The following is a 21,933-nucleotide window of genomic DNA, read 5'->3' on the forward strand; positions in this document are numbered from 1 at the left end:
GGAAGATGTGACCTATGCTGTCATGCTGACATTAACGTTCTTTGCTTTAGGAATAAAAGAAACAAAACAAAACAAACAAACAACTCTGGTTCAACAAATTAATTTATTCACAGCACCTATTTACTGATGGAAGAAGGCAGCACCGCCTGTCTCCGGACTCAATTCCTTACCTTTGAGATTTGTAAAGTTCTGGGGAACCACAGGACCTTGGGGACCACGTCAGCTTGCATCTGCTTATGCACAAGGGTCCCTAAACAAGGCTTCATTCTTAGATGAAAATATCATGGTACAGATTGATGGCTCCTTTCTTCTGTTTATATTGGAGCTAAGTTAAAACTCACAGTGTTAGCTCCTGTTTCATGTTTCTTGCCACTTACCACCAGCTATGACTCAGCCCAGCCCTTTGGCTTCTGGAATAGTCTCAGCTTTGTCAGCTGCACACTGAACTCTTCTGTCTGTCTAGGTACTGAGTTCAGCATTCATGGTCACTCTCTACCCTGTAGCACTCCATGTGTGTCATGCATGTACATTAATAGAGATAGCAGCAGCTTTGCCTGTGCTGTAGGGGTCCTTTGCTTAGAATCTGACATGGTCTACAGAAAGTTGCCTTGGAATAATATAGTTTCTTCCCTTCCCCCACCCCTCTTACAGTCCAGGTTGGCCTCAAAGTTGTTATATACCTGAGTCTAGCCTTGAACCATTGATCCTTTCATTTTTACCTCCCAAGTGCTGGGATGGCAGGCAGGCACTAACATCCCTGGCATCAGCATGATCATTTTGACAATTCCTAAGGTTTCAAAAAGATTTATTTCAAAATACTTGTGAAAATTTCATGTTTTGTTTGAAAAAAAATACCAGTATATACATAAATACTTTACCCAGTTCTGCATGGTTTAACTACATTTCAGCTAAGAGATGTATTGGTCAATCACTCCTCTTTATGTACACCATACTAGTTTACTAGTTTTCCGTGTTTATAGGAAAGCATGTGTGTGTGTCTCTGTGTGTGTGTCTATTTGTGTCTGGGTGTATGTGTGTGTCTATGTATGTCTCTCTGTGTATCTGTGTCTATATGTGTGTATCTGTCTATGTGTATGTATGTATTTGTGTGTCTGTGTCTATATTTGTGTGTATGTATGTGTGTGACTGTGTGTGTATGTATGTGTGTCTGTGTGTGTGTATCTGACTATGTGTGTGTATGTATGTGTGTATGTGTGGTGTCTGTGTGCCTATGTGTATGTCTATGTGTGTGTCTGTGTGTGTATGTATGTATGTGTGTGTGATGCAGGTACAGTACATTTGTGGGACAGCTTTGGGAAGTTAGTCTCCTCTTTTCATATGGACCTGGGAATTGAATTCAGTCATCAAGGCTTGGCGGCAAATACCTTAACCCATTGGAGCATGTCTCCGGCCTGACTTCTATCATTTCTAATCTCTCTGTGTAGGTCCTGTATAAGACAAGAGAGCAAAGAGAGCTGTTGACCTCAGTGTCTAACATGGGGAAGGTCTGTATCTGCCTTCTGGCCCTCTGTTCCCTGCAAGCCTAGACAGTTTCCAGCTTCCTGCTTTGCACTCCTGGCTACTGTGACCCTGAGCTTCCTCCACATCTACATGTCATCTTGTGACACCTCTGGCAGGTGAGGAGATGGCCAGCATGCCTGGTATCAACAAGTCACTCTTCTAGTTCCAATGGTCACCTATAGTCTTTGCTTATGCACTGTTGACTGGGAGACTCTCTAGAGAGTCAGATCCAAGTGACAAATTCTGCTAAGGTCAACACAGGGTCACTGACAACAGGAATGACTCACACCTGGACTTCTGTGTCCCACATGAAGCTAACACATTTACCAGAAGTTAGGAAGGATAAGATAGACGTGACCAGAGGAAAGGACAGTAGAGGCTTGCTCAGTGGGATCCTGGATGGAGTGCCCCATGAGAATTGAAGGTGAGGGTCCTCTTCCTAGCTGCTTTGACCTGCTGTGCCATGTGGAGTGGTCCCCACCCCTCTTTGTCTCAGTGTCCTAACATGCCAAAAAGATGTGCCAGTACTTCCTGTTGCCAAGGGCCAAAGCGTGCTTGGCTAACCTGACACCTGTGAATTCCCCTGAGTATTTGCTTTCTGCTTTGCATCCTAACTTGGCTGCTCATCTGTAGAAACTCAGCTCATCCTGCCTTCGTTTGTTTTCCCGATACTGTGATAAAATACTCTGACAATCCTGACTTAAAGGAGAAAGTTCCTATTTTTGTTTAATGTGTCCTTCATGGTTAGGAAGTCAAGGCAGCAGGGCTTAAAGCAGCTGGTCACATCTGTAATCGGGAAGAGAACCGTACATACAAATTCCTGCTCATTTTCTCTTATCATCTATGCAGCCTAGGATCCCCCTACCCCCAAAAAGTGGACCTTTCTGTAGTTACTATGGCCATTTGGGTCCTCTATGCATATGGCTATACTTTGCCAACCAACATAATAAAGATAATGCTTTCAAGGTTTACAAAGGAATGGCCATGGCACATTTTCCATGTGACAGGCAGTTCCTGGCAGTAGTCTTCAAGGGTGTGTACGGTCTAGAAGCCACTGCAGCAGAACTTTATTAGCCTTGGTGTTTGATTGATCACAGAGCCAATGGACTGAAAGGTAGAGCTCTCTGCGAGCATGTGTGTGCATCTTTTAATAGAAAGTTATCTACACAAGTGACCTTGGAGGGTCTACTCATAGACCCAGAAGCCAGGAAGAGCTTTGAAAGATCAGCACTTGAGACCAGCAACTCTACTCAGAGCCAGAGAAATGCCCACAGGGTCCAGAAGATTACCGCTGTGTGGGCCTCTAGGTCAGGGAGTGAGTGGCATTTTTGTGAGCTCTTGATGCTGTCTGAGCATCCCAGGCTGACTGAGCCCTGCAAATGTGCAGGCTGAGCTCCAACGGGAGACCTCTCTCAACAGGCTTTCTTGGAATGGCCTGTGCTCCTCTCTCACTGCGGCAAATCCTCGAGTGTATTTTCTGATTTTGTCACACTCTGCTAAGATTTCAAAAACAAAATCCTAAAGCCAGTTCCATGCACTTGAATTGGCTGAATTGCAGAAGTAATTTCTCACACAATTGAAATCTAAAATTTGGTAGATGCCTTTCCCCGTGGGACGGGAAACAATTCATCAATCCCCATTAGCCTCCATCAGTAATGAAGAGAATGCATTATCCTGAGTTCTTTCTGATAGCATAGCCAGCTATTAGCTCCCTGACTCAGCCTGAATCTAACAAGGCAATATCATCCAGCTAATCCTGACCTGGGAGCCCCTGCCAGCAAGAGAGAGCCTCTATAAATGGTGGGGCATGCAAGATTCTGTCCAGTAGATACCTGCTATGGAGGCCCAGGAAGGCTGGAGTGTTCTAAGAGCTGAGCTTCTCAAGGGAGACCCTGGTGGCTGCTACCTTTTTCAGATTGTTTCCTAATTCAGAGAACGTTTCTTGTGTTTCTGGTTTTTTGGAATGAAGGCCTCTTGTAAGTGCTTAGATGCATTTTGATTTGCATCCGTGGACTCACAAACATGCATCAGGGGTCTGTTGTGGTCTGTCTTATGGTCTTCTTTGTGGACCCTGGTTCCTTCAACTCCCTGTATATTTTTGTTTTAAAAATAAGCCCTTGTGGTCTTTTATGGGAGCAATCCTTGATTTAAACGTTGTTTCTGGAGAGAGAAATGTGAATTACATGAATATTTGGCCAGGCTGCTTAGACTAGTGTGTGTGTGTGTGTGTGTGTGTGTGTGTGTGTTTTAACATAAAGTTGTACAATTATCTCTAGGGAGCCTCAGAGAAATCAAGTATTTATTGAACATCAAGGTTTTAAAACATCATCAGTTTGAAACCTCTCTCTCTCTCTCTCTCTCTTTCTCCCTCTCTCCCTCCCTCCCTCTCCCCTCCCCTCCTCTCTTTCTTTCTTTCTTTCTTTCTTTCTTTCTTTCTTTCTTTCTTTCTTTCTTTCTTTCTTTCTCTCAAATTCTTTATACTTCTTTTAGGGAGGAAGATGGAATACTGCCCTCAGTATCAACCTTCATGAACATCTACCTGGCTGCTATTAGGCCTGGGTGGGAGTGTGTAGAGGTGGCCTATAAAGGACATGTCACTAAAGAAGCCATCAGCATTGTTGTCTTTGTGTGACAAAGCTCTGGTCTCCACACAGCTGGACAGGTTTCTGTGCTTCTCTGTGAATTTCTGCAAGGCTTTCAATACTTTGAAAATAATATCCTCTGATTTGTTCAGGGCTGAGGCAGTGACACCCTAGACAAGGACTGCTTGAGGCAGGAGTGGATGGATGCTGTGGGTTTTCATTTTGATGGATTTATCTATATTTCAATGAGCGTCCTTAGGCACAAGCTCTCCCTAGCAACTGCTGGGGTCTGTGGGTGACATGTGACTGAAGGACTTGGCATTTGAGACCTTGAGCAGTGGGGGAACTGCCCCCTCTCCATCTCTGTTGATTGGATAAGCACAGGGGCTCCTGATAGATTGCCTCATTTGTATGAGCATACGAACTTCCAAAATATCAGCTGCAGAACTGACTGCAGCCTGAGGGGCAGCAATGCACTGACATGTGGAAGACACAGCCACAGCACTAGGCTCAGCTGAAGAAGAATGACAGGGAGATGTGAGAGGACCCAAGGGTTCAGGTTTGGTGAGACTAAGGAGAGTCAAGGACAGCTGCAGACTCGGGGCAGTTAATTCCATTCTTGGAGACCCAACCTTATTACTGTATAGGGTCTATTCTGATCTTTTACATTGTACACATTCTAATACATGCCTTGAGGTAGTGTGTGCCTGTCTGGACAACTTCACTGAGAAAGACAGAAATTTAACATCCCTTTCTACCTATGGCCTGGTTTAGGTTTGATGTCCGGAGATCAGGACTTTAACCAATGTTTTGTATCTTTCTGACTAGTGTGCTTCACCTCCCCAAGAGATTCCATCAGGAAATATCTAAGAGTGATTCTCCAGTAACCATGGAAATTAGGATGAGTGAGAGGCCAGGAGGAGGCAGTCTTGGGAGGTGGCAGTGTAAGTGTCATGGTGGAAACTATTTGAGCATACTGGGTTGCTGCTTGTGTTTGTTTGCTTCTTACTCTCTGGCCACTCTGTAAGTTCTCTTTGATGGCAAGGGTCTCCTGCTGGTTGGTTTTTAACATCAACTTACACAAACAAGAGCCACCTGGGAAAAGAATTTTAAGAAATAATCATGTATGTCACACTGACCTGTGGGTCTAACTGTGAGGGATTCTTTTGATCGTTAATTGATGTAAGAAGACCAAGCCCACTGTGGGTGGTGCTATTCCATAGGTAGTGTGTAGCAAACATTCAAGAGAGGAGAAAGTGTTCTGAGATCAAGTGAGGCCCCGTGTGCTTATTTTTTCTCTTCCTTGACTGTGGATAAAATACTTTACCTTTCTGGCTTGACTTCCTTACAATCATGTATCATAGCCTGGAGGAATAGCCAAATAAACCTCTTGGCCCTAAGTTGCTTTTTGCCCAGGTATTTTATTGAAATAACAGAAATGAGAGTAGAATGGCTCTCTGGTCCTCTTGGCCTAAAACCCAATCCATGACTAGGGCTTTACCATTGTTTCCTAAATAAGTGGGATGCAAGTTAGTAACAAAGGATTTTGCCTTTATCTGCAAGAGATCTTTATGAATTCACTTCAACCTCAATTTATGTCTTGGCTAGAAAGATGAATCTGAAGTATTGTCTTAGGTACCCCTGCCTTTAGGATTTCTTCATTTCCTCTCATGCTTTGTCAGACTAAGACAGGAATTCTTGACTATGAGAGAGAGTTCAGAGCTCTGAAGAGATGCTCAACTGTCCCTCTGCTCCAACGATGGGCCAGCTATTGTATAATTAATAACTGGCTCCTGGGTACTCCTGGCCACAGGATTCATAAATGAAGAACTTTAGATGATCCCAATACATTGTAGCTTCAGGGTAGTGTTATAGACTGGGTTATTTTGGGAATTTAAAATTAAATGACAAAAATAGCTTGTAGCCTTGACTATGCTTGTGGTAGGAAAGAGAACAGGCCCTGTCTAGGGGAAGAAGACTGGATATTTTGCATACAGATTATTATTAAATTCAATAGTTCTGAACACATTTATTAATGATCAGGAAGTAGGATATAACCAGAACGTTAATTAAGTGCCTGGATTTTAAATTGGGAAGCATTATAAGATAACTAATCACTTTCCCCATTACTTGACATACTGAACTTGTACAGTCTAGGATACCTACTGGTTAAAAGTAGGGCAGACATATATTTGTTGACAGCACTGTTTGCTCAAATTATAGCTGGCATTTTGGTTATTTTCATGCCTATTCTTATACCTGAAGTCTTTCTATTTATGTTAATTTTAGAATCATTCTATTTATATGGTTAGAACCCACAGAGAGGAAAGATATTTTTGAAAGAATAAAGTGGTATGTTCAGAAGCAAGGTCAGAGGAAAGCAGGAAGTTACAGAGAGCAGAGGACTATATCCTGGGAGACTTGTCTCCTGCTCTGACCTTGTAGGGTCTGTTGTGATGTCTCTGGTTACACCATTCCAGCAAGTACCCCCGTCCTCTCCCCTGCAAAGGTCCCCGTGTGGAGCTGCTGACTAAGAAATACTTGGAATTTAGCATCACCTTTATACCTATGGTGTGGTGTGGATTTGGGTCAGGAGATCAGAATTTTTCAATCCACCATCCGTATTTTCCTGGCTGTGCAGCTTTGATGTGGTTCTTTCGTCTCTTTTAGCCTTAGTTTACACATCTGCTAAAGGAGACAATTTGTAACTCGCAGGGCACTACTGTGCCTGTGAAGTGGAGGGATATTCTTGAAAGAATTTTGTAGGGGTAGAGAGTTGTGCAGAAGTCAGCGTGACATTGGGCCGACTCTCAGAGAACAAGGCGTGCTATCTCAGTGCTCATAAAGAACTCCAAATAATTACAGGCAGAGTGGCCAAGAACGTTTAGAAATATGGATAGGAAATTCAATCTGGGAAAATGCTAGTAAGTGCTTAGGGACACTAGAATATTGGCAGGGTTTCCAGTTGGCAAAATTAATCAAACTATTTTTCAAATGCTTGGGTTCAACAAACTGAAATGGGATTGCCAGGGCTCCTTTTCTTCTAAGTCTTGGCTTCTTTGTTTTGCTGAGAAATGACCCATACACTTTTGATTCATGTACACTTAAGTCACTGAAAGGCCACGTTTCTTGCCGCAATCAGAAGTCCCTGGGGCCCAGTTGTCTTTCTTTATAATCCTTCCTAGCCAAGCATAAAGATGCCTAGAGCATTTGAAGATTGCTGTGTTAAAATCCTATCTTGTTTATATTTTTCCTATGCTGTATAAGCTATCATTGCTAGTATTACCTGGGAGAAAGACATAATTATGATCATGTTTATATGTAAGTATATAATTGAATAAGTCTGACGATATTGAAACATTGCACAAAATGTTCTTATATAATGATGTAATGTGTTTTGTGTGTTCTGTAAAGTGGCAAGTGTTGGATAGTCAGGATCTACTGTCCTGTGTGGTTCTGAAAAATAGCCTATAGCCCCAATGTCGAGAGGTAGTTACACACCAGACTGTGAACTCTGTTAATGGGAAGCAGGGATAGAGAAAACAGCTTGGATGCAGTGCCCACAGGAGCTGGCCAACCTCAGCTTTCTGGGAGGGTGCCTTCCTCATTGGCATACCATTAGAGGATGAGTAAACCTGTAAGAGCCATGGCGGAACCAGGTTCAAACACCCAACACACATGCCTACCCTGCTGGGGCTGATGGAGCATTTGGATCATTCATTTCTCCTCCTGCTCGTCTTCCAAGAGGAGGGAAAATTCAGGTGCAAGAGAGGTTTTCTATCCAAGCACTGTTCTTTCTGAGAAGGCAGACAGACAGATCTCTCTCTTGTGAGTGGGGTAAGTCTTCAGGGTGGCTGCATAGGCAACACCAACATATCTGGGGTTGTGTGCACCCCTCCTCACTTGCTCCTATTGCCTTTTCTATCTATCCCCGTGAAGTTGTTTCAGGCCTAAGGAGTTTCTTTTCCAACTTAGAGAATGTGGGAGCCCAATGACAGGAGATCAGTTACTGTGGGGATGCCTCCTTCTGACCTGCTCTGGAGGAAGATGGCAGAGACTTTATAAGCCTGAGTAAGATATGGGGCAAGGAGGACTACCTGTGACCACTGTCTACTGTAAGCATTGTGTGTCAGACACATACCATGTTAGCATGTTTTAAGGGATGTTGCCACCTCAAGGGTCATCTGTCATTATGGTTCAACAGCAGAGACTTCAGTGTGGACACATGGTATAGCACTAGCCATCAGGGACACATGGCTAATGTGACAGCATTAGCCGTCAGGGACATAATTCTGCTGTCTGTGACGCAAGGACTGCTTTGGCATAGCACCCTGTGTTAGCTTTTCAATGACTGTGTCTGAGACACACTTTCAAGGCCACTTATGGGAGGGGTAGTTTGTTCTGGCTCACAGTCGAAGAGGCTCCAGACAGCGGTAGCCTGATTCTCTGTTTCTGGACCTGAGTTCATGTCTAGCACCATGATGCTGGGATGTGACTGGGGCAGAACTGTTTACTTCACTACATGGCATTCCAATAGACAGACGCAACAGGAAAGAGTCAGTTACTACAGGAAAAACCCTCTGGTGACCGATGTCTCTAGTTAGACTTCACAGGTGGAACTTTCTAGAACCTCATCAAGAAGTGCCATCAGCTGAGGGCCCAGCCTACAACTTGTGAATCTAACAGACCATTGCATAATCAAATCACAGCATGTCCCAACTGGCTCCCATTGTTTAACCGAGAGCAAATCCACAGTAAGAATTTTAGAGGACCGTGAACCTGGAAATGAAAGAAAATAGAACATTAAGTTGGTAGCCTATCTGGTAGCCTATCTGTCCAGAGACTTTTGACAGTTTTCTGTGTTGGTTTCAGTCGATTGCCTGGTGGTGTGCTAATGCAAGAGGGACTAGTGCACACTTCCATAAAACTGGAGTCACGTTGTGCAGGTAGTTTCATATTTAACAGTTTTATTTAATTTTTAGATTTTACAATTCATTCTTTGAGAATTTCATAAAGTACATTTTTTAGCCTACTCTTTCCCATTCCCCACCTCCTCCGAGATGTGCCCCTCCCCCCTCAACTTCATTCTCTTTTCCTTTTCTGGAAAAAAACTGAAACCAAAACGAAAGACGAAAGCCATTAAAAACATGGAGTTGAGTTTGGGTCGGCTGTCTACGCCTAAGCATGTGCCTGCCCTGGAGTGCTTGATATACTTAGTGTCACCCTATTGGAGAAAACTGATTTTCTTTCTCCTAGCAGCTGTCAGTTGCAAATAGCTTCTAGGCTAGGGGTGGGACTTGGTGTCCACTTCCTCTTTCACACTCAGATTTTGTCTGACTTGAGCTATAGATCTTGTCCGTGTTGTTAGAGTCTCTGTGAGTTCATACATGCATCTGTCCTGCTATGTCTGGAAATAGCATTTCCTTGATATTGTCCACCACCTCTGGCTCTTTCCACTCTCTCTTTGGCACAGATTACTAAACCTTGAGGAAGAGTGACAGAGACACCCCATAGTGTCACCCCACACTCTCTCATTCGCTGCACACTGTCCAGTTGTAGGTCTCTATGTTAATTCCCATCTACACCAGAGGCTTCTCTGATGCGGGCTGAGCAATGCTCTGACAGCCATATGTCATTAGGGGTTATTTTATTGCTCTGCTCATCTAGCAGAATATAACTAGTAGGTTTTTCCCTGAACCCCATGACCTATCTAATCTCAGGTTCTTGGCCTCATTAACAATATCAGGTATGAGTTTCATTGTCTCTTGTCTTTTTCCTCCCAGTTCTGGGAATACACACACACACACACACACACGCACGCACAAATACACACTAACATTCACACCACTTTTGCACCAGTGGGCATGTCTTGCAGGTATGTCTTTATAACATCTTAGTGTTCATAGCTGGGTAGGACTGACGATTACTGTTCTCCGGTAGTGCATATAGCATCTTCTAGTGCTATGAACACTACCAGGAAGGTATAAGGTTTCCAGCTGAGCACCATCTAGTTCTTTCTGTGCTTCTTGTCATAACTATATGCAATAGGGTCTTATGGTTAGGTTGTGGAGACAGTCAATAGCAGTGGCAACAGCCTGTAGTGTTTAAGGTAGTCTACAGGATTCCCTTCCTGATGCTGCATTTGTCTTAGGGAGAATCATGAATATTTAAATAAAGATGAACACACACTGTGTGAGCAGTTTCATATTTCTTAGTTTTAACCTTTTTCATGCCACAGACTGTTTCCCCATCCTTTAAACATTCCCTGACTTTTTACTGGCAGCCTCTTATTTTATTTCTGAGGTGGCCCTGAATTTTGCAGTGGTATGGTCAGAACAGTGTTTCTGCAGATGGTTGGTGTACATTTCTGGCTTTTTATTAGGAGAACATCTTAAAGGTAGAGCTGCTAGGTCAGCTGCTAGAACACTTGTATGGTGTGTGGAGGTACATGTATGTACATGTGTGCTTCAATGTTTACCTCAAATTTGTTGTTTACTCAAATATCCTTTATGTTATTTATGTTTAGACCAGGACTTGAACCTGAATCTCACTAGTTTGTCTAGACTGGCCAGCTGGCAAGCTCCAAGGATCCTCTTGTCTTTTTCCCCAGTTCTGGGGGAATACACACACACACACACACACACACACACACACACACCACATCCAACTTTTTACATGGTACTTGGGATTTGAACGCAGGTCCTCATGGCTGTGTGGGAAGTACTTTGCGTGCAGAACCTTCTTCCTAGTTACGAGCAGAACAGCTGTAAGTGCCTCCTCCAGGTGTAGATTGTTAGGTTGAAGTAAAAGCTTGCCACACTTTGAGAACGTTCTCTTCCCTGTGTGGTGTTAACACTGGGCACTGATGCATCTTTCCTGCCGCCATGTGATCTGAATGCTGTAGTGAAGGGCACTGAGATGGTGATGTAGAAGATGGACCTTACATCGAAGCCAGCAGAGAGGATCATGGTGGTGTCTAGCAGGCTCCTATAATGCTCTTCATGTGGCTTATGCATGATCTGTCCTTGGCCATGACGCTCATTCTACCCTACCTCTGTGGTTGCTTTTTGGAGGGTTCTGTGAGCAAATTCCAGATGAGGGTCCCAGGAAGGAATGTTTCCAATTTTGACCCCACTTGCATGTCAGACTTGTTTATCCTTCGGTCATCTTCCAGCTATTCCACAGTTTCCTGTTGGGTGAGCTGGCTGCTATGGGGTGGGTGAGAAAGAAAACAAGAATACCCAGGTGATGTCCTACCTGTGACTCTCAAATACTCTCTCATAAAAACTGTGAACCAGAGGCCCTCTGTGAATCTGAAAGCTCTCTTCTCCTCTGTGCCTGAGGCTTGTCTCTCAAGAAGATACTAGCCTATGCTTGCCAGCATCTGCAGGTCCCACACTCACTTCTGCTTGGCTGCTGAGAGCAAGGGGATATACATGTTCCCTTGAGAGGACCAGTGAAGAGGGGGAATACTCTCTGTCATGGAGAATAAGCTCTCCTCAGGATGAGAGAGAGCCAAGACAACTTCAGGAAGAGGATACAACCCAAGCAGTCTATCCAAATACATGCCTCTGTATCAGTGAAAGTGAGATGCAGAATATGTGCACCTAAACACACTCATTTATGTGTGGGAATGGCTGACAGTAGAGTCTATAGTGGAGAATTCTTCTACTTGGTTCAGTGACTTTATTGGAAGCTGCCTCCTCTAAGCTGCTCCCTGGAGAGCTGGGCTCTCCATTTCTCTTGCTTCTCTGGAAGGATTCTGCCCTGTCCTCTCTCACTAGTCATGCAGAGAATCTGCTCAAGTGTGACCTTGAGCACTGGAGCCTGTAGGACTCTGCCTCTAAACTCCAGACTCACACACCCCTTCCACTACCTAGGGCTTCATTCTCCCTCTCTCTTGTCGCCCCTCCTGGCAATAGGATGGTGAGAAGGAAGACATATTGATTTTTCTCCCTTCTTTATTTCCAAGTACCTGTGCATAGCATACATTTGACACCTTTTCCAAACTTCTGCTCCCCAAGGGTACAGAGGAGAGAACCGACTTATTTTATTTTCATGACTCCACGTGAATTATGCACTTGCTGGCTGCTCTATTCCAACTGTCCCATTTCAATTGCCCAATGGGTAAAAGCCTTATAGGAACCCAGAGAAATGTCTAGGAGGATATTAATGAGAAATATGTAACTTCCTGATAAGTGGAAATTATATTCCTGCTATCTTGAGCTCAAAGGGGCTCTTACCTTATACACATTCCAACCTTGCTGGTAATTGCCTCTGACTATAGGATTCCAGCCCAGAATGATTGGGACACTTGTAAATACTCTGGCTCATCTCAGGAGTTTTGCAGGTGAACACTGCAGTGTTTCTTGATTTACTGGGGCTCCTGTAACTATCTTATAGCCCATCATTTAACAGATGGCATGGAAAGTCTGAAGGAGCAGCCTTTGGTGTGTGTGTGTGGCATCTCCTAACAAGGGGTATGAAGGGAATTTCCCAGGAACACTGGCTAAATGTCATACAACCACAGAAAGTTTCGTCTTAGGGGATCACATATACCTTGAAACCTTAAAAACATTTTCATTGTGGTGAACTTGATATGTCATAAAACTTGTTGACTATTTATAGCTGTACAATTCAGGGGCATTAAGAACATCCATCCCACATAGCTGTCCAGAGCCCTTCCAGACTGAATCTCTGTCCCTCCTAAGCAGCAATTCCTCTTCATGTCTCCTCTGGTTCCTGACAGACACACTGTGCTATCTTTAGTCACCACTGTGGCAACAAGGTATTCATGTGATTTTATCTGCCTGATCTTGAAAGTAACTGCTTCCAGTGGTGGGGGAATAATCTAGTGTTAGAAATTTTTATGTCATCTTTCCTGCCCATAAAACCCTAAAGAGGGACATTGTAAGTCCTGTAAGCTTCAGGAACTTCCTAAGACTTCTAAGTTTTTTTTACTTTTTTGAGTCTTACAGAACCTCCCTCGCAGAAGGATTATTTTAATGTAGAAGAAGCTACAGACAGTAATGTTAGCTGGTGCCTATACCTATTGCCCATCTTCAAAGGGACTTGGATCCTATACTGAGGATATCTGAGCAGTCAGAGTGTCTCATTACCTCATACCCCTAAGCTCTGGGAGAAGAGTATATTACTAGTCAGGGCTTCCATGACAAACACAGTGGACTAAGTGGCTTTCACAAGATAAAAGTATTCTGTACACTTCAGGAAGTCTGAGATGGAGGTATGGGCAGGGCTGCCTCTGAGGAGGTCTACATGGCTGACTTGTAGGTGACCATTTTCTGTGTCCTCACAGGATGTTTGTCCTCTATGCAGGTATGTCCTACCCCTCATTAGGACAACAGTCATGTTAGGGCTATCTAAATGGCTCATTTGACTTTCACTATTTAGTCAAACATCTTATGTTTTCTGTATAAGGTCTCATTGGGAGGGGCACAGTAGCACTCTCTCCTCCATCCCCAGGAGCCTGGGTCAAGGTGTTGTCATGGGACTGAAAGTTTTCAGATGTAGATGGGATGAGTAAGGAGAAAGGAACTGTGGTGGTTTGGTTTGTGGCTCATGTATGTGTTGGTCCCCAGTTGGTAGTACTGTTTGGGGAGATTATAAAGCTTTTGGATGTGAAGGTCTGCTAGAGGAAGTCCCTCACAGGGCTGGGGTGGGTACTTTGAGAATGAATAGCCTCACCCACTTCTAGTTCATTCTCTTCAACTGCTCTGAGCAGGTGAGATGCTATTTCTCAGCTTCATCTCCAGCCACCATGCCTGCTCCTCACTGTCCTACCTCTGCCATGTTTGTCTAGAGGGAGCAGAATGTTCACCCAGTGACCCAGCCTCCCTGTATGCACAGGTTCAGCCTTTGTTCCTGATGCCTTGGGAGTAAGGTGATTAGCACTGCTTGTTGAAGGCTCCAGAATAATCCAAAAAAAACAAAAACATTGATTTTTGGTATGTGCATATATACCTGTCCATCAAGCAGTGTGGTCCTCAGTCTCGTGTTTGTTAAAAAGGCTAGGGAGAATGTCATCCAACCAACAGCTTGGAAAGGAGCTCTGAACAGCTGGTGTGAGCTAGTGAGTATATTCCAACAGTCTAGAACAAACAGAGACTGTATCCTCATGTGTTCTGGGAGTGCCACAGCCTGCCCCTAGGGCCTCATGATTAGGTCTTGTGCCCAGAGCCCAAACCAATATGCTTCAGCCATCCTTCCTCCACTTGGATGGGACTAGGGTATCTTTCATGCCTGCCTCTCTCTGTCTTTCTCTTGTCTTGTTGTTTCACAGTTTTTGAAACTCTATCAGACTTAGTCCAGTAAAAATAGAGTCTACATTGGAAATTTTATAAAGAAATTACATTTTTTTTATTGCTTTAGAAATTGTTTATGGAGAAGCAAGACAGAAGAAGCTAGATGTCTTCAAACAACCATTTAATTAATAAATAAGAAAATAGAATGGGAATGATTAAGTGGATTATTTTCTGTGCAATATTAATTATCTTGCACGCTTAGCAAATTCCTCTTCAAAGCAAGTTCAAAGGCAAATGTCAGTCTAGTTCTACCCAAGTTATGTATGTGTAGACATGAGCAACTTCCATGTGAACAGCACACACATCAGGACGGTTTCACCAATCTCGGCTATAGGCAGTGTTTAAATCAGTTGTGTTTGACCTCATCCATACAAGATGGTATGTGGAATGTCTTTTGGGCCGAAGACATGAAGACAGAGCTCGATGATGGTTCAGTGGGTGAGAACAGTCATTGCTCAAGCACAAGGACCAGAGTTTTATTTTCCAGAGCCCATGCAAAAGAAGCTCCTGTGGATTTGCATAATGCTGGAGCCCTGGAGCTGTGGGGCAGACAGGAGGACACGTGGGGCTTCTGGCCAACTTCAGATTTCTCAAGAGACCCTGTCTCAGAACAATGCGGCAAGTGTCTGACAGGATGCCTTACATTTTTTCTCTGCCTCTGGAAACACTCATGGGTATGTGTACTGCAAACATGTGCACATACATACACAGACATAACATACATGTACTACATATACACTCATGTACACCACATATACACAAAGAAACATGTGATTAACACACAAATATATCACACACATATACCACACATACATATACACATATAAACATACCTCAAAAACTTATCTTATAAAAACAAAAACATTGATTTTTGGTATGTGCATATATGCATGCTTGTGTTTATGTGTGTGCAGGGGCACTTGTGTGTGTGGGCATGCATGTACATGTGTGCACATATGTATGCCAGAGAAAGTTAACCTCAGATGTTATTCCTTGGGTATGGTATCCTTGTTTTGTTTTGTTTTTGAGACACAGTCTCAGCCCTGCAACTCATCAAGTAGGCTAGGCAGATTGTCCTGTTAGCCTATCTCTCTGCCTTCTCAGCTTTGGGATTACAAACCTATTCACCCCACCCAGCTTTTTAAAAATCACCCCTTTAAAGGGGGTGCTTTGTATGGACATTCCAAATCACTTCACTTTAGTGTGGAAACTTGTCTAGTGTGACCGACGTAACAGAAGCCTAACCTTTGGAGGAATTCCTTGGCTTGGTTGCAAAGTCAATGCTCGTTTGGTAACGCAGGCCTCCTGGGGCCACAGGATAGCCTGGGCTGCAGGCCTTGCTCATGTTCTGTGCAGCCACTGAAAGAGTGACTCACAGTGACTTGCACGAATGATCTATGTACAAAGCTATGTGGGTGCTGTCACTCGTCACAGGGAAGCTTGCCAGACTGGTGAGTCCATCTCTTATTTTCCTGCTGGAAAGCACTCATGTGGCAGGGATGGTGCCTTTTCTGATTAAAGAGAGAACATATCTGAAGATGACGGAAGATAAGAGGTGCTGTGGTCATGGCGCCTCTTCATAATAATAGAACTTTGACTAAGAGAACATGCATTGTAAAGAACATGCTAGATGGTTCTCCGGATGCTCTCTAGAATTCTAGACTCTGGTTTTACCCGGAGACTTCAGAGCCTGCACACCAGTACCATTTCTCAGATGAACTTCACCAGAAAGGTGTCAGGACCAGAAACTGGAGTGGCTTCCCCATCTTATGGAAATTAAAACAAAACAAAACAAAACAAAAAACCTAAAGATTTTATTTTTCATGGTTCTAAGTTTACAAATTGTCTGAAGATTATCAGGATATTTCTGTTTAAAGGTAAGTCTTGTGACACACAAAACAAAACAAATTTCAAGAGACAAAAAGAAAAGCTACCTCCTTCATTTTTAATACTTCTGAAGAAACAGTGGGAGGGTTGCATTTCAGTTGTAAAGGATAAAGGAGGATTCTGCGATCTCTGATACTTTAGACTTAAAGAACCATTTGTCCTGTTCTATATGTTCGAAAAGCTTTGAAATTAGAGTTCACAGTGACAGCCTCCACAAAAGAGTCCCTTATGGTCACCCCAGAGACCAAAGCATAGCCCAATATATAGTATTTTGACACAGTAACCCTCACACTTGGACATGTTGAACTGAGAGAAAACTGAGTCTAGAAAGAAGGCAGGGGGCAGGGGGCAACAACACCATTTCTGCCCTGACAAAGAGAACATGTCCTTTGCTGGTCCTGGACATCTTTATTAGACATGCCACTCACTGGACTTGCTTCTGTGTCTTACTTTGGCAGGTCCTGATGGACAAAGCCTTGTTTGTGGGGATCTACTTGGAGAACCCCTTAGCTTTATAATAGCATTTTCACTGACTGATAGAAAAGAAGTGTAAGAAAGCAGTTGGCCGACTTCTAGCGCTGTTCTTAGGGAGGTCCTAGTGTGAACTGATTTCTCCTTTTCCCAGAGTCAGGGAGCATCTGACCCAGACTTGTGGCTCTTTCCTTGGTCCATCTTGCACTGCTGTGGGTAACCCACTATCCTTGAAGTGGAACATAGAGTAGAACCGGTGAGCCTTGCCAGTTTCCAGACTACTGAGAGAGCTGAGTGAAGCTAAGGCATATACTTTATTCTCTATAATACCATTATTGTCATGGGCACACAGCTGGTGTGGGAGTGTCAGCTTGAAACCAGTGGTGTTTATTCAGATCCACCCGGAGGGCTTGAGGATGCTCACTCAGGTTCCTCTGGGAATGACTGTCTGTGGAGCATCCCGCAAACAAACTTGACCTAGGAAGTGTGAGGCTAGAGATCCATCAGCCCGAGAGATTGGAGAAAGCAGAGGGGAATTCTGAGTGTAGGGTTCTTCATGCCTATCTTAGTTAGGGTTTTACTGCTGTGAACAGACACCACGACCAAGGCAACTTTTATAAAGACAACATTGAATTGGGGCTGCCTTACAGCTTCAGAGGTTCAGTCCGTTATCTTCAAGGTGGGAGCATGGCAGCATCCAGGCAGGCATGGGTACAGGAGGAGCTGAGAGTTCTACATCTTTATCTGAAGGCTGCTAGCAGAATACTGGCTTCTAAGGCAGTTAGGATGAGGGTCTTAAAGCCCACATCCACAATGGCACACCTACTCCAACAGGGCCACACCTTCTAATAGTGCCACTACCTGGGCTGAGCATATACAAACCATCACAATGCCTCTTCTACTGACGTCTACATACCCCAGTTCTGTCTCATGCATGAAAGGATGGGCCACAACAGAGTCTGAAAGCAAGGAACATCTTCCCAAAGGCTTTATGGGGCATGGTCCAGAAGACATCAACAGAGCCCAACCTGCCCACTACAGCAGTCACCCCAAGTTTGGGGTAGAGATGCAGGATAGGGATGGCCACCCGAGGAGCAAGAATCAGTGCCCTGTATGTACACATCAGCATCCTTTAGGGCAATGGTTCTCAACTTTCCTAATGCTGTGACCCTTTAATACAGTTTTAGCCAGTATTCTGCTAGCAGCCTTCAGATGAAGATGTAGAGCTCTCAGTTCCTCCTATATCATGCCTGCCTGGAGGTTGCTATGTTCCCGCCTTGATGATAATGGACTGAACCTCTGAAGCTATAAGCCAGCCCCAATTAAATGTTGTCAACTTATAAGAGTTGCCTTGAGCCAGGCAGTGATGGCGCACACCTTTAATCCCAGCACTCGGGAGGCAGAGGCAGGCAGATTTCTGTGTTCGAGGCCAGCCAGGTCTACAAAGTGAGTTCCAGGACAGCCAGGGCTACACAGAGAAACCCTGTCTCGAAAAACCAAAACCAAAACCAAAACCAAAATCAAAACCAAAACCAAAACCAAGAGTTGCCTTGAACATGGTGTCTGTTCACAGCAGTAAAAACGCTAAGACAGGCATGAAGAACCCTACACTCAGAATTCCCCTCTGCTTTCTCCATTCTCTCATGCTGACGGATCTCTAGTGTCACATAAGGATTTTGTGGTAACCCCTAATCATAAAGTCATTTGGTTGCTACTTTATAACTATAATTTTGCTACTGTTATGAATCATAATATAAATATCTTATATGCAGACTATCTGATAATTGATCCCAAGGGTCCAACCACTGCTTTAGGGGAACTTGGGCTGGAAATCTAGTCATGAGAGGCAGATGGGCAAGGAGCATCAGTGTGGCAGATTGCTCCTCCAAAAGGCCAGGGAGGAGAAGAGACAAATGATGTTATCTCAGGGGTACCAGAATCTTGCTCATGACTCTGTTTTGCTGAGAACTTTAAAGAACAGAAAGAGGACCAGCAACCACAGGAGAAGGCTAAAGCAGAATACTAGAAACTTCATTTGTCTAAATCATGGTCCTTCCGGTGTGTCTTTCTTGGGAATGCCTTGGGAAGCACCTGGCACACAGAGACAGGATATGGATATCCTCATTATGGATATCTTGTTTCCAAGTATTGCCTTTCAGACAAATAGGCTTGCATGTTCTCCTCACAGAAGCTATCTGCTTCCTCACACACATCTCTAGCAGGACCGAAAAGTAAGTGATTGCAAAGACACAGGGGCAACCCAGAAGCAAGATCTTGGGTGGCTTCATTAGCAAGCAGTTTGCATCCCAAAGGAGGGCCTGAGGAAGTACAGGATTTTCCTCTGCCTTACAGGACTTACAGAGCCTGGCTGTGACAGTGTACCCTCCCATGCAGCAAGCAATCAGCTGTTTGCTCTGACTTTAGTGTTGCCTGGTACAGGGTAAGGGGCAGCTTTAATGTCAGTCTGTTATTCCCAGAGAAGCTGGCCTTTCTTATACAGGGCAGGGGAGGCTTGCTGTCCCAGCCTTCCTCTAGTGAGAGGAAGACACAATGTCACCTGAGCACAGTTTCATCAAAACTTCAAGAACATTGCAATGAGGTTTAATATGCCATTAAAAATATCGCTAGTTGTTTCCAAACAAACCCTGAACTGGCTGCAGATAGGTGCCTGCATGTGCGTATTTCTAGTAACTCCATTGGCTCATTCAACCTATCCTTTCTCCCCCCTTCCCCTCCTCTTTGGTGTTATATTTAACATTCCCGTTATTGCAGAGCAGCCCGAGATGAGCCACTTAGGAACTCCTCTGTTCCCATTACACTTATGTCTCTTATTTAAGGATGCTAATTCTCCCAGCAGCTCCTCATCTGCCTCTCTACTTCTCTGGATTCTACAGGCGATGCTAATCAGTACTGTCTCCCAGCAGCTGCCTCAGCATCCCACCAGCATGGGGTGGAGACTGCTCATTCTCCACCCTCTCCTCCCTCCCCATTGTCACTCATGAAAGGCCTCCTTTTGGAGATCCCCCGGCTGGTCTCCCTTGCCAGGTGTTTGCTCCAAATGATTAATGTTGAGTGTGTGAACCTGAGGTTCGGATGATGGATGAGGCAGAGAGGTGAGCAGGTGTTCTTGGTGGTGCTGTATGTAGCCAGGTCACTTGTGTGCAGAAGGAAAGGGCTTGGAAGAACCGGCAGGCCGCCATTGCCCTCTGCCTCGGACTTGCTTCCTCCACCTCACACAGCTCAGACTCCCGGAATGCCTGTCCAGGGACATGATACTTAGAACACAGGTTGGTTTCCGTAGGAAGAAATCCTCTCTTTTGCTCTTTTGAGGATCCAAACTCCTCTGTTGGATCTTCCAACACAACTCCAAGAATGGCATCCACAAAATCCCTCAAACTTCTGACAGCTGTTTCTTCACTGATGAGTTGATCTAGTCCCCTGTGCTCCTGTAGCCCACGTCTGAAAAGAAAAGAAAAGAAGAAAAGAAAAGAGAATTAAACAAGAGGACCATGGGAAGAGGGGAGTTCATTATTGGGGACCAAAAGCTTAGTACTCAGATGATGTCCCCATGATGGAGTCAGTCTTTTAGTACCAGCACGCCCCAGGCAGGCACCTGCTCAGGCAGGCCTCACCAGCAACCTTGTGGCTTTTCTTGAGAATTGGAAGGGTTTTCTCTCCTTGAGTTCCCATTAGTTTAAATCAAAACTAAAGTTCACGATGCTGCTCCTCAGAGGGTGACATTTTCCACTTCACACATTGTCAGCTTCGTTTAACATGTTTTTCCTCAGCTGTGGTCACCTCTGTGGGAAACCACACACCTCACAAAGTAACAGCCATGTTCCCCCACTGAGGATGCCTTTCTTCCCTCTGCTCTTCCTCTCCCTTCGGGTGGGCCATCACTCATTCTCCACAAGCCCTCACTCTAGTAGGATTAGTAACCCCTAATGTGGTACACAACTCCCTTGTGCAGCTATGGGATTACACAAGGCTTTTGAGAGACACCACATGGTAGGGGTCATCAACGTCCACCGGTGACCTCTGTTCTTTAGGGATCTCTAATGAAATCAAATGCTGGGGAACCTGCCCAACAAAATAATCTCCAACAACAACTCAGTGTTATGGAGCAGTTCCTAGAGGTGGCCAGTTGTGAAACTCAATGGAGGGAAGAAAAATCCATTGAGTGAGCTGGTTGTCCATGGGATAAATTGAAACCATACATTCAATATAATACATCTGAAAGTTCAGATTTCTGACTTCTATGTAAGGATTTTTCTGTTGACACAGACCACATCTCAGGGAAATGAGTAGCTGGTTTTTCACAGAGGGTCACCTCATTTTGGCATGCCTAATACATTGCCTTCCTTAGTCAATAGATCCACTCCTTCATTTTGTGCATTCAGATTTCGGTGCTGTAGCCAGGTCACTTGTGTGCAGAAGGAAAGAGCTTTGGAAGAACTGGAAGGTCGCCATTGCCCTCTGCCTCGGACTCCTTTTACCTTACATAGCTCAGACTCCCAGAACTGGTCAGCCACATGTTGCTAAGCATGTGGTTCTTAGCAAATTTAATTTGCTAAATTAAATTTAATTACATAGTAATTTAATGACACAAAAGACCCCCACTGAGTGTGACCTTTGAGCTGAATCTGGAGGAAAAACTTGCACACAGTATGCATTTGTGTGAAGTCCATCTCTTTGTATCTGTCTGAGCATGGCCCTAGAGTTCTGATGAGCAATTCTCTGACATCATCGTCCTAAGTATGATGGAATCAGCTTCAGAAAGGAGTCTCCATTCACTTCTTCTCAAATTCAAGCATCCCACCAAAAGCAGAACTCACTGACCTCAGCCACCACACAAGGGTGTGAATTACCTCATCCCTAGCCCCGCGCTCTCTCTGTCTCACAAGGCTGTGGTCCAAAGTTTAGGGACATCATCTCAAACACTGCCACCCCTAGAGCATCAGTGGGACATAGCCTTTGTAAATATTGAATGGCTAGAAATGTATTAGAGAATATGGAAGTATGCTTCCCTCTCTTTCCAAGGCACAGCTTAACTTTAACCAAAGTACAGGGAGTTTTTCTCCAGTACATGAGAGAATGCGAATGGATGGATGCAGTGTGTGTGTGTGTGTGTGTGTGTGTGTGTGTGCGTG

This window comes from Mus caroli, chromosome 17, assembly GCF_900094665.2.
Source record: "Mus caroli chromosome 17, CAROLI_EIJ_v1.1, whole genome shotgun sequence".
Classification (NCBI taxonomy): Eukaryota; Metazoa; Chordata; class Mammalia; order Rodentia; family Muridae; genus Mus; species Mus caroli.